Source organism: Prionailurus bengalensis, chromosome B2 (genome assembly GCF_016509475.1).
Source record: "Prionailurus bengalensis isolate Pbe53 chromosome B2, Fcat_Pben_1.1_paternal_pri, whole genome shotgun sequence".
Taxonomy (NCBI): Eukaryota; Metazoa; Chordata; class Mammalia; order Carnivora; family Felidae; genus Prionailurus; species Prionailurus bengalensis.
In genome coordinates, this window is record NC_057349.1 from 9,343,210 (window position 1) to 9,355,632 (window position 12,423).

Sequence of the window (12,423 nt, forward strand, 5' to 3'; positions counted from 1 at the left end):
AGGACTGTTGGCCCTGCTGTGTTGTAAGGTTGGGGTGGCAGCCGATGGCCCGTGGGCCATGTCTGTCCTGCCGCTTGTTTCTATAGAGTCCCAAAGGAACACAACTGGGCACCGGGTCATTACGTGTTGTCTCTGGCCTCTCTTGCACTACAGCGGTGGAGTTGCATAGTCATGACAAAACCATGTCGCCTGCAAAGCCTACAGTATTTACTGTCTTCCTCTTTAAAGGAAACGTTTCCAGTCCTCTGGTACAATGCTCTTAACATGGACTTGGTGTTTATCTCCTACTAATTAATAATACAGAAAATTTTCGCTCCCAGCTGATAAATGGTTCCCGTCCTGACCCTTCCCCCAGATTCCCTAGGCTTCTAGTGACTTGAAGGTAATACCCAGCACAGCAAGGGTCTCCATGCTGGGCTGCAAAAGTTTTTTCTTGGCCTTAACCTGCTGGGCCACCCCTCTCCTGATGGTCACCTGGTGATGACTGTGGGCAGATAAGTGAAAATTCTATACTCTGTCGCTGTTTGTTTAGGAACAGCTGTTTATGAATCTTGAGGAACGGACACTGAAGCAGGGTGATTCCTCCTAACACATTATATATTCACCATGTTCCTTCCTGGGGAATTTGGGTCTGTTCTCTGCAGCAGCGTGAGGTCAGGCAGAGCCTGGGGTCTCCCCTCCGGTTGAATTGCACTTCCTTTCATGAGTTATTGGAGGGGAGGTAGTGAAATAAAGGTGTTGCAACTCACAGCTCAGTTCTGCGAACTTTGCAAATTTTGCGACTTAACTGTCCCACCTTGAAGAGGCTCGGGAAGCCAGAAGTGTTGGTTTTGGCCACAAAGACCGGTGTCCTGAAGTTTCTGTGACTGTGGTTTGGTCTTTCGTGCATTGGTTCTTCTTATCCTTGGGTTCCTGGGATTTTACGTTTCTCTCTGACTTGTCTCCTTTCTGCATTTCCCTCCCTGTATGTTGTGGAGCACGGTTGTTGTTGAGTTTTTCTGAAACAAGTTCACAACTTTTTACTTTTTAATGACACGTTAGCAACATGTGGAAAATACGGGAGCAACAAAGATAATGATACAGCCAGGAAGTTACAGCATTAAACGTAATTTTTAATTTATTTTAATGTTTATTTTTGAGAGAGAGGGAGAGAGCGAGAGAGCACATGAGCGGGGAAGGGGCAGAGAGAGGGAGACACAAGCCGAAGCAGGCTCCAGGCTCTGAGCTGTCAGCACAGAGCCCGATGCAGGGCTCGAACCCGTGAACCGTGAGATCATGACCTGAGCCGAAGTCGGATGCTCAACTGACTGAGCCACCCAGGTGCTCCTAAAGTTCTGTCTTGAAGTTGAACCTGGTGTTTTAAAACAGCCTAACGAGATAGCTGTTCCCTTTGTAGCATGCTTCCAAACTGAAGAGCTTAACATACTTTATTACGTCTTTGTTTAATTTTTTTTTTTTTTTGGGGAGAGAGAGAGAGAGGGAGTGTAAGTGCATGGCCATGAGTAGAAGAGGGGCAGAGAGAGAGGGAGACAGAGAATCCCAAACAGGCTCCACACTGTCAGAGCCCGACCCGGGGCTTGAACCCAGGGACTGTGAGATCATGACCTGAGCTGACACCTTAACTGAGACACTCAGGCACCCCTATAAACGTCTTTAGGATAAGAGCACAGACAGGAATTGAGTGGGATTAGAGGAGATCAGCATTTGTGCCAAACAACATATATATGTTTTTAACTTGGGAGTAACAGCTAAACTCATACTTTAAATTATTCTGGGGCGTGGCATTTTATTTGACTTTCTGAAAGTAATCAGGTTTTTGTGGGCTGGACTGTTGTTAATGGCGAGGATACCACAGACGACACGCTTTTATTAGTGGCGAATATCCTTGTGTTTTCTCTGTGAATGTGGGCTGTTAAAAATACCAGAACATTTACTGTTCCCCTGCAGGACGCTCAACAGTTGGCTGGTAATAAAGCGGGTACTTGATTCCTTTGAAGTGTGTGGAAGTGAGCTCATTCTTCTGTCTTGCTCCCAGAAGGGTACAAATTGATATTTCTGAGGGAAGCAGAAAGAAGAACCCTCATTTCCTCTTTGCAGGCTCGGCTGATTCAGGCAGCTAATTGCTCTCCCATCATGTTGGCAATTTGAGTTGCCCGTGTGTTTTTGAGAACAGTCTGAAACAAGAACGCTTATACACTGATAGTGGGAGTACAAATTGGTACCGTCCCCTTCTGGAAGGCAATTTAGCCATAAAATTTCAAGCAGGAATTTTTTTTTTAAGCTCATATTCTATGATAGGAGAAATTCCTAGGAATTGAATCACCTTAAGGAAATCAAATGTATTCCTAAGGGTGTTCAGCTGTTGTCAATAGTGAAAAGCTGTTAGCATCCTAAATGGTCCAAAAGAGGTGAATGATTAAATCATGGTACTAATACGTGTCCACTGAAAATGTTGTCTTCAAAGAATGTTTAAGGACACTGGAAAATGCTTACAATACAATGGAAGATCAAATCCACAAAACTAATACGTGACTTAAGACTCCCACTTTTAGGGGCGCTCAGTCCCTGACTGGGTCGCTCAGTCAGTTAAGCATCTGACTCTTGGTTTTGGCTCAGGTCATGGTCTCACAGTTCATGGGATCAAGCCCCACCTCGGGTTCTGTGCTAACAGCATGGAGCCTGCTTGGGATTCTGTCTTCCCCTCTCTGCCCCTCCCCTGCTGGTGCTCTTTCTCAAAATAAAAATAAACATTCAAAAATAAAAGAAAAAAAAAGATTCCCATTTTTATGAACGTGGACATGCGTACTAAGGCCTGGAAGGAAATAATCAAAATGCTGAGACAGTAGTTCTGTTGGGAGGTCTTTATTCGTGATTTTAATAATTGTTTTATTCTTTTATATGATTATAATGAGAAATCATAAATAATACTTAAATATATTTGCAAGTATGCATATGCATGCATATTATGGTGAAATGGTCTAGAGGAGTAGAACAATAGCCTTTGTGTTCCTTTTACCTTACTGGGGCATAATAGAAATATCACTTGTCTGCACCCCTTGCTGCTAGAGATGATCATTTGTCTGGGAAATGTTTTCTTCTCTTGGTTTATGACGTCCTGGCCCCTCCACCTGACCAACTCAGTATGTGCAAATAATTGGGTTTTATAATATGGGCAAAGAAGTGATGTCTGCAGGGAGATTTGCTTATTTCGTGCTTCTTCAGGCTTCTGTCAGCTCTTTGATAACTAGTATAGTCACTTGGAATTTAATTCCCAGACATGAGTATAAATTCTACCAAGTAAGTATATTTGGTGGGTGCCTATTAGAATGGAGAACTGATGATTCTGTTATTGTTGAGTGCGAGAGTGTGGAGATTACAACTTTGGAAAGATTAATGTGAAGGGTAAGCCTATTCTACTCTGATTGACCACTGGATGGTTCCCAACAGATACTCGGTGAACTTTGAACTAAGTGGAGAAGAGTTCCCGCTACCCTTGGTTGTAGTCCTGGGGAGCTGATGGAACCATCTGTTTTGTTTGCTGTGACTTCTGGAGCCCTCCATATTCTTCCTGATGCTGGAAGAGTTGATAGGAGTTTGGTAACATTCTACTGAAGTTGTCATACCATCACCTCCTTCTTTGGTAATCCAGGGAGTGGGGGTTACCAGTGGGGCAGAAGCAACAGAGATGAGGGAGTACTGTCTGAGCCTCCTGTGCTCCTCAGCTGCTGAGTTAAGGCTACTAGTTGCATAGTTCACGTTGCATTTGGAGCCCCTGGTTGTACAAGATGGCAGTCCCAGCCTAGGTTGCCGTTGATTGAAAGTTTGTCATATTCCTATTCTCCCACCCTGTCTAACTTAGGCTTGCCTGACTCTTTGCTTTCCTAATATATTAGTATTACAATATTACAATGTTACAATAAAAGAGGACTTTTATTATAAAGAAAAGAGTAATGAAAATGCAAAATATACTCTTTTGGATCTAAAATTACCTGTTGGAGGAAATAAGATCCTTGAATGTCAGATCTGGCGTGATCCTGGCCAGCCAACTTTATATCATTGCCCCATCTCAGTTTTACCAGGACAGAGAACTTAACCACCCTAGCTCCAAAGAGTGAGGTAAACTAGGTAGGTTTTATTGGAATGTTGTTCAAAATTGAGTTTCTGTTTAATGTTTTAGAAGACAGGTTATTTTCTGGTGGGAGTTGATATGGAAAATAGACATGGATGAATGGGTACCACTTCTGGTAAATTGCCCGGAGTTTGTAGGAAGTCACTGATTTTCTGTGTGTGTGTGTGTGTGTGTGTGTGTGTGTGTGTGCGTGCGCGTGTGTGTGTGTGTGTGTTGGAGGGAGTGGCATTGTTCTTTCTACCCTAATCACATCTCCATCTGCCTGTTTTCCCTTATTCATTTTTCCCTATATGTCTGTCTCCAAATTGGAACCATAATCAGAAAAAAAAGTGATTTTCTTTCCTTATACATGCATAAATTTTTCCTTCTGTTGACTTTTAAAATTTCAGTATAATTAACGTAGAGTGTCATATTAGTTTCAGGTGTACAGTATACTGAATCAATAATTTTATACATTACTCTGGGCTCATCATGATTAGTATAGTCTTAATTTCCTTCGCCTATTTTACCCGTCCCCACACCCACCTCCCTCTGATAACCATCAGTTTGTTCTTTGTACTTAAGGGTCTGTTTTTTGTTTGTCTCTTTTTAAGTTTTTGTTCGTTTGTTTTCTTTCTTAAAGTCCAAATAGGAGTGAGGTCATACGGTATTTGTCTTTTTCTGACTGACTTATTTCACTTAGCATTATACTCCCTAGATCCATCCATGTTGTTGCAAATGGCAAGATTTCATTCGTTCTTCTAGCTGAGCAATATTCCATTGCATGTATATGTACATACCACATCTTCTTTATTCATTCATCTATTGATGGACGCTGGGCTGCTTTAATATTTTGGCCATGGTAAATAATTCTGCAATAAACAGGGGTGCATATATTGTTTTGAATTAGTGTTTTTACATTCCTTGGTTAAATACCTAGTAGTTGAATTCCTGGATCATAAGGTAATTTTACTTTTCACTTTTTGAGGAACCTCCATATGATTTTCCACAGTGGCTGCACCAGTTTGCATTCCCACCGATAGTGCACTAGGGTTCCTTTTTTTTTCACATCCTCGGCAACACTTGTTATTTCTTGTGTTTTGGATTTTAGCCATGTTCATAAGTGTGAAGTGATATTTCATTGTGGCTTTGATTTGCATTTCCCTGATGATGAGTGATTTTGAGCATCATTTTATGTGTCTGTTGGCCATCTGCACGTCTTCTGTGGAGAAATGTCTGTTCGTGTCTTTTGCCCATTTTTAATTGGGTTATTTGTTTTTTGGGTGTGGCGTTGTATCCGTTCTTTATACGTTTTGGATATTAACCCTTTATTGGATATGTCATTTGAAAATATTCTCTGCCATTCTGTAGGTTGTCTTTTAGTTTGGGTGATGGTTTCCTTCGCTGTGAAGAAGCTTTTTATTTTGATATAGTCCCACTAGTTTATTTTTGCTTTTGTTTCCCTTGCCTCAGGAGACCTGTCTAGAAAAATGTCACAGAAATTACTGCCTGTACTCTCTTCTAGGATTTTGATGGTTTTGGGTCTCATATTTAGGTCTTTAATCCATTTTGAGTTTATTTTTGTGTATGATGTGAGAAAATGGTCCAGTGTCATTCTTTTGGATGTAGCTCTCCAGTTTTCCCAACACCAGTTGCTGAAGAGACTTTTTCCCATTGCATATTCTTTCTTCTTTTCTCAAAGATTAATTGAACATAAAATTGCGGGTTTCTTCTGGGCTCCTTTGTGTTCTATTGAAATATGTGTCTATTTTTGTGGCAGTACCGTACTATTTTGATTATTACAGCTTAGTAATATAACTTGAAGTCTAGAATAGTGATACCTCCAGCTTTTTCTTTTTTCAAGATTTCTTTTTGAAATTTAGGTCCTTTTGTGGTTCCACACAAATTTTAGATTCTTTATTCTAGTTCTGTGAAAATGTTGGTATTTTGATAGGGAGTACAGTAAATCTCTGGATTGCTTTGGATAGTATAGACATTTTACCAATATTTGTTTTTCCAATCTGTGAGCATGGAATATTTTTCCATTTGTTTCTGTTGTCTTCAATTTCTTTCATTAATATTTTATAGTTTACAAAGCACAGGTCTTTCACCTCCTTGGTTAATTTCTTCCTAGGTATTCTGTTATTTTTGGTGCAGTTGTAAATGGAATTGTATTTTTAAATTTTCTTTCTGCTACTTCATTATTAGTGTATAGAAATGCAACGGATTTCTGTACATTGATTTTGGATCCTGCGATCTTCCTGAATTTCCTTATCAGTTCAAATAGTTTTTTGGTAGACTCTTTCAAGTTTTCTATATATGGTATCATGACATATGCAAATAGTGGAAGTTTTACATCTTGGTTACTGGTTTATATGCCTTTTATTCCTTTTTTTCTTTTTTTTTTTGTCTGATTGCTGTGACTGGGACCTTCTGTATTATGTTGAATAAAAGTGGTAGGACCCTTTTGTGGACATCCATGGCTTGTTCCTGATCTTAGGGGGAAAACTCAGTTTTTCACCATTGAATATGATGTTAGTTGTGGGTTTTTTATATGTGGCCTTTATTATGTTGAGGTACGTTCCCTCTTAGCCTACTTTGTTTAAGAGTTTTTTATCATGAATGGATATAGTACTCTGTGAAATGTTTTTTCTGCATCTTGAAATGATCACATGATTTTTATCCTCTTATTGATCTGATGGATTTGTGAGTATTGAACTACCCTTGCATTCTGGGAATAAATGCCACTTGATTGTGGTAAATGATTTTTTTAACATGTTGTTGGATGTAGTTTGCTAATATTTTGTTGAGGCTTTTTGCATCTGTGTTTATCAGAGATATTGGCCTGTAGTTCTCTTTTTTTTTTGTAGTGTCTTTTTTTTTTTTCTTTGTTTGTAGTGACTTTATCTGATTTTGGTATCAAGGTAGTGCAGGCCTCATAGAAGAAATTTGGAAGTTTTCTTTCCTCTTGTATTTTTTTGGATTATTTGAGAATAATAGGTATTAACTCTTCTTTAAATCTTTGGTGGAATTAACCTATGAAGCTGTCTGGTCCTGGACTTGAGATTCAATTTTATTGTTGGTAAGTGGTCTGTTCAAAATTCCTATTTCTTCCTGATTCATTTTTGGGAGGTTGTATGTTTCTAGTAATTTATCCATTTCTTCTAAGTTGTCCATTTTGTTGACATATGATTTTTCATAATATTCTGTTATAGTCCTTTGTATTTCTGTGGTGTTGGTTGTTATTTCTTCTCATTCAATTCTGATTTTGTTTATTTGAATTCTCTTTCTTTTTTGATGAGTCTGGCTAATGGTTTATCAATTTTATTGATGTTATCTGTGGAATTATTTATCTCTCCTTCTATTATGAATGATAACCTTGCTGGATGGAGTATTTTGAACCGCAGATTTTTTCCTTGCAGCATTTGAATATATTGTACTACTCCCTTCTGGCCTGCAAAGTTTCTGCTGAAAAATCTGTTGATAGCCTTGTGGGGTTTCTGTGTATGTAATAATTTTCTTTTGCTGTTGTAAAATGTTTCTCTTTACCACTATGTTTTTCCATTTTAATTTTTAATGTCTTGGTGTGGACCTCCTTGGGTTGATTTTTGGGTGGTGCTCTCTGGCTTCCTGGATTTGGAGTTCTGTTTCCTTTCCCAGATTAGGAAAGTTTTCACCCAGTATTTCTTGACATAAATTTTCTTCCCCCTCTTCTCTTTCTTCTCCTTCCAGGACCCCTATAATGTGAGTGTTTTTATGTTTTATGGTGTCACTGAGTTCCCTTAGTCTATTCTTATTTTTTATTATTCTTTTTTCTCTCTCCTGTTCAGCTTGATTGCTTCCATTACTCTGTCCTCCAGTTCACTGACCCATTCTTCTGCTTTCTCTAGTCTAGTCTACTATTTATTCCTTCCTGTATAAATTTTAGTTACTGAGTTCTTTATCTCTGATTGGCTCATTTCTATGTTTTCTCTTTGTTGAACATATCACTGAGATCCTCCACTCTTTTCTCCAGTCCCATGAGTATCTTTATGAACATTACTTTAAGTTCTCTCTCAGGCATATTACTTACCTCTGTTTCATTTGGCTCTCTTGCTGTGATTTTTGTCCTGTTCTTTCATTTGGAACATAGTCCTCTGTCTCATTTTGTCTAACTCTCTGTGTCTGTTTCTCTGTGCTAGGAAAGTCAGCAGTGTCTCCTGCTGTTGAAAGCGGTGGCATTATGAAGAATGGGTCCCTTAGTGCCCTACAGTGCAGTGTCCCATGTTCACCAGAACCTGGTGCTTTATGGTTTTGCTTCCTCTGTGTGTTGAGTGCACCCTATTGTTGTGACTGAGCTGCATTTGCCTTCAGACCAGTTGTCTGCAATGGCTCTCTTTGCCCGTTGTGGGCAGGATTTGGTCCCTATGTGTCTAATGGGCCAGTTGGGCTACCTCAGGCTTGAGTCGGGTCAGACCAGGAATTTTTCAGAGCTGTGGTCACACTGAACTGCAGGGTGCTCTTCCTGTTTTGTCCCCTGACAGGCTCTAGTTGGTGTGTGGGGTCTGCAGTCAGACCCGATGTCTGCCCCAGCCCACTGCTGGGGCCAGAGTCTAACTGGTGTGTCTGGTTATCTTCTTCTACCTGCCTCCCCAAGGCAGGAGTCACTTAGAGTGGCGCTGGCCCCTGTGGCAGTTGCTTGCACAATGCCAGCTTGTGGGGCTGCTTTGGATGGACTCCTGCCAAGGGCAGATTAGATGGGGCAGGAGAGTGGGGGTTGTGCGGTATTACCAAGCTAATTGGAGAGTATTTGAGCCGGTTCCCACCGGTGTCCTATTTAGGCAGGGATGTAGGGGAGAGAAATGGCGCCCGCCAGCTGTTTTGTGTTTGGAGAAGACTCCTAAAGATCCCTGCCTCTCCAGCACACGCTCTGAGATTAGTAAATCTCCTTCCTGTATACCACAGTATACCCCAGGTATTTTTCAAATTGCTGCTTCTGTGCTGTATCTCAGCACGCCTGTTTGTCATGCTGTCTCTTTAGGGTCCAGGACTCCGTTTCCTATCAAGCTCCAGCTGTCCCAGAGCTGAGCCTGCCGGTTTTTAAGGTTCTAGGTGTTACGTGCCGCTGGTTTTAAGGACTGCTGGCGTTAAGCCACTGTGGTTTTCAAAGCAGAATGTGAGGGGGATTTATTTTCCCGGTGTCTGGTGTGGGGTCCGCTCTTCTCCATGCTCGCAGTGACCCTCCTTCCCACAGATAGTCTCATGGGTCAGTTTGGTTCCCAGCCGTGTTTGCACACTTCCTACTCTTTTCAGTGTGGCCTCTTCTCTCCGTTTAGCTGTGGTGACCCAGTTCTGTCAGTCTTCAGGTCCTTGTTTGGGTCCTCTACACCGATGTGGCTGTTGTCTGGCTGTATCCATGGGATGAGGTGAGCTTAGGATCCTCCTATTTTAGCATCTTCCCCAGAAGTTGGCCTGTTTATCTTTTTTATTTCTTAATCATGAAAAATGTTATCGGACAAAAGAGAAATGGCCCTGCCTCCACCACGCTGGACTCAAACCTTGATTTCAGGTTGACCGGATGGTTCCCATGGATGCAAGGGCAGCGCCTGCTACTGGTGAGTGCGTGCAAACCCCAGCACAAGGCGCACTTCTCAGCGGTGGAAAATCCGAGTACAACTCAAGTTTTAAGGCCTCGTTGTTCTGCAGAAGTTCGTTGGCTGCATCAAGGAGCCTTTTTGCGTCCTTCCTGTACTTGTAGTTGCTCGTGTGTGCCGCGTTTTGCATTTTTGCAAAAAGTAAGCATGAGTTCCAATCATCATCAGACATGTCTTGGACTATTTTGGGTTTTGACTGAAATACAACATGGATGGTATTTGAGTTTCATCTTTTAAGTCAGTAACTTTACGGATTTGACTCTCAAATCTCATAACTTGGGCATTCTGAATTTGGCATCTCATCTACTCATAAGTTTAAATAAATGGATCAATGAAAAATGTTGAGACAGGAAGGCTTCTGAGCAAGAGCATATGGCACGCCTCCTTACATGCATAGAAGAGTGAGTATGTGGGAGGATTCTAACTCCACTTCCTCTTGGTGAGATCTAATTCACATATCCTACAGTTCACTCATTTCAAGAGTACGATTCAGGGATGCCTGCCTGGCTCGGTCAGTTAAGCGTCCGACTCTTGATTTCAGCTCAGGTCACGATCTCACCATTTGAGTCTGAGCCCAGCGCTGACAGTGTGGAGCCTGCTTGGGATTCTCTCTTTCTGCCTCTCTCTCTCTGCCCCGCCCATGCACACCTTCTCCAAAATAAATAAATAAACTTTAGAAAATTAAAGATTAAAAAAACATTTGAAGAATACAATTGAGTGATTTTGAATGTATTCACAGAGTAGACTTACAGAGTGCAACCGTTACCATAATTAATTATATGACATTTTCATCACCCTCCCAGAGACACCGGTATGCATTAGCCCTCAGTCCTCATTTCCTCCCAACTGCCCCAGCCTTGGGCAACACTTCCTTTCTCTATGGATTTGCCTGTCCTAGGTATTTCATGTCAGTGGAACCGTGCAATATATGACTTTTGTGTCTGGCTTCTTTCATTTAGCATAATGTTTTTAAGGACCATTTGTATTATAGCATGTGTCAGGACTTCACTGTTTTTATTGCTGAATAATACTCTATTGTGTAGACATACCACATTTCATTTACTCATTCATCAGTTGGTGGACATTTGGGTTATTTCCCTTTGGGCTATTACGAATAATGTCGCTCTGAACATGTGTGCCCAAGTTTTTGTGTAAGTGTATTTTTATTTTTCATGGGTATGTTCCTAGGCGTGGGATTGCTTGGTTATATGGCGCTTCTACGTTTAACCTTTTGAGAAACTGCCAGACTGTCTCAAGTAGCTTATACCAGGGCGCCTGGGTGGCTCAGTCAGTTAAGCGTCCGACCTTGGTTCAGGCCATGATCTCATGGTTTGTGAGTTCGAGCCCCGCATCGGGCTCTGTGCTGACAGCTCAGAGCCTGCAGCCTGCTTCAGAGTCTGTCTCCCTCTCACTCGGCCCCTCCCCTGCTCACACTCTGTCTCTGTCTCAAAAATAAATAAACATTAAAAATAAAAAATAAAGTAGCAGGTACCATTTAATATTCCCACTGGCAGTGTATGAGGGTTCTCCAACTCCTGGCCAATACTTGTTATCTGTCTTTTTGATTCTAGTCATCCTGGTGGTTGAGAAGGGGTACATGATTTGATTTGCATTTCTTTGATGGCTGATTATTGTTCAGCATCTTTTCATCTGCTTATACCTCGGCCAGAGCAACTTCTTACCATTTGTATATCCTTTCTAGAGAAATGTCCATGCAGATCCTTTGGCCATTTTTAAATTATATTACTGTCTTATTCTTATTGAGTTGTAAGAGTTCTTTATATATTCTAGTGCCAAGTCCCTTATCAGATGTGTGATTTACGCATGTAGTCAAAACATTCTGTGAACTATCTTCTCACTTTCTTGATGGTGTGTGTCATTTGAAGCACAGGATTTTAAGTTTTAATGATACCCATTTAATCTATAATTTTCTTTTGTTACCTGTGAAGTTACAGGTTATTGGCGTTGCATTTAAGACACCATCACCCAGGGGCACCTGGGTGGCCCAGTCGGTTAAGCATCTGACTTCGGCTCAGGTCATGATTTCCTGGTTCATAGTTTGAGCCTCGCGCCAGGCTCTGTGCTGACAGCTGGAGCCTGGCACCCGTTTTGGATTCTGTCTCCCTCTCTCTCTGCCCGTCCCCTGCTCACGCTCTGTCTCTCTCTCTCTCTCTCTGTCTCAAAAAATTATTAAAAAAAAAAGAAACCATCACCCAATCTAAGGTCATAAAGATTTATGTCTGTGTTTCCTTCTAAGAGATTTATGGTTTTAGCCTGCATTTAGGTATTCGATGCAGTTTTAATTACTTTTGTATCTTTTTTTTATGTGACTAGTTGTGCCATCACTAATTAAGAAAATTGTTCTTGCCTCTATTGAATTATCTTGGCATCCTTGTTGACATGACGCCACTTCTTAGGCAAGTTTTTGTTTGAGGTCTTTTTTCAGATTAGGATTGGTGTTATTTTTGGTCACTAAACGGTTTATGGACAGGTGGCTGCGTTTTACAAATGAATCTTTTACTACGGAAAAAGTACGTGCAAGAATTGCCTTTACTAGAACAACACATGGCAGAAGATACTAGAATGAAGAAGCCAGAATATGTACCTCATCCAGGCGGAAGCAGGGCACTGGATTTAGGTATCCCCCAAACTGATGCTGCTCATATGTTACTGTGCATCTGA

General features: G+C 41.1%; 1 protein-coding gene across 4 annotated transcripts in view; it reads left to right on the top strand.

The window, feature by feature from the left end:
- The window catches only part of MBOAT1 (membrane bound O-acyltransferase domain containing 1), a 105,205-nt gene that overhangs the window by 65,952 nt on the left and 26,830 nt on the right, over window positions 1-12,423 (top strand). The window lies entirely within an intron of this gene.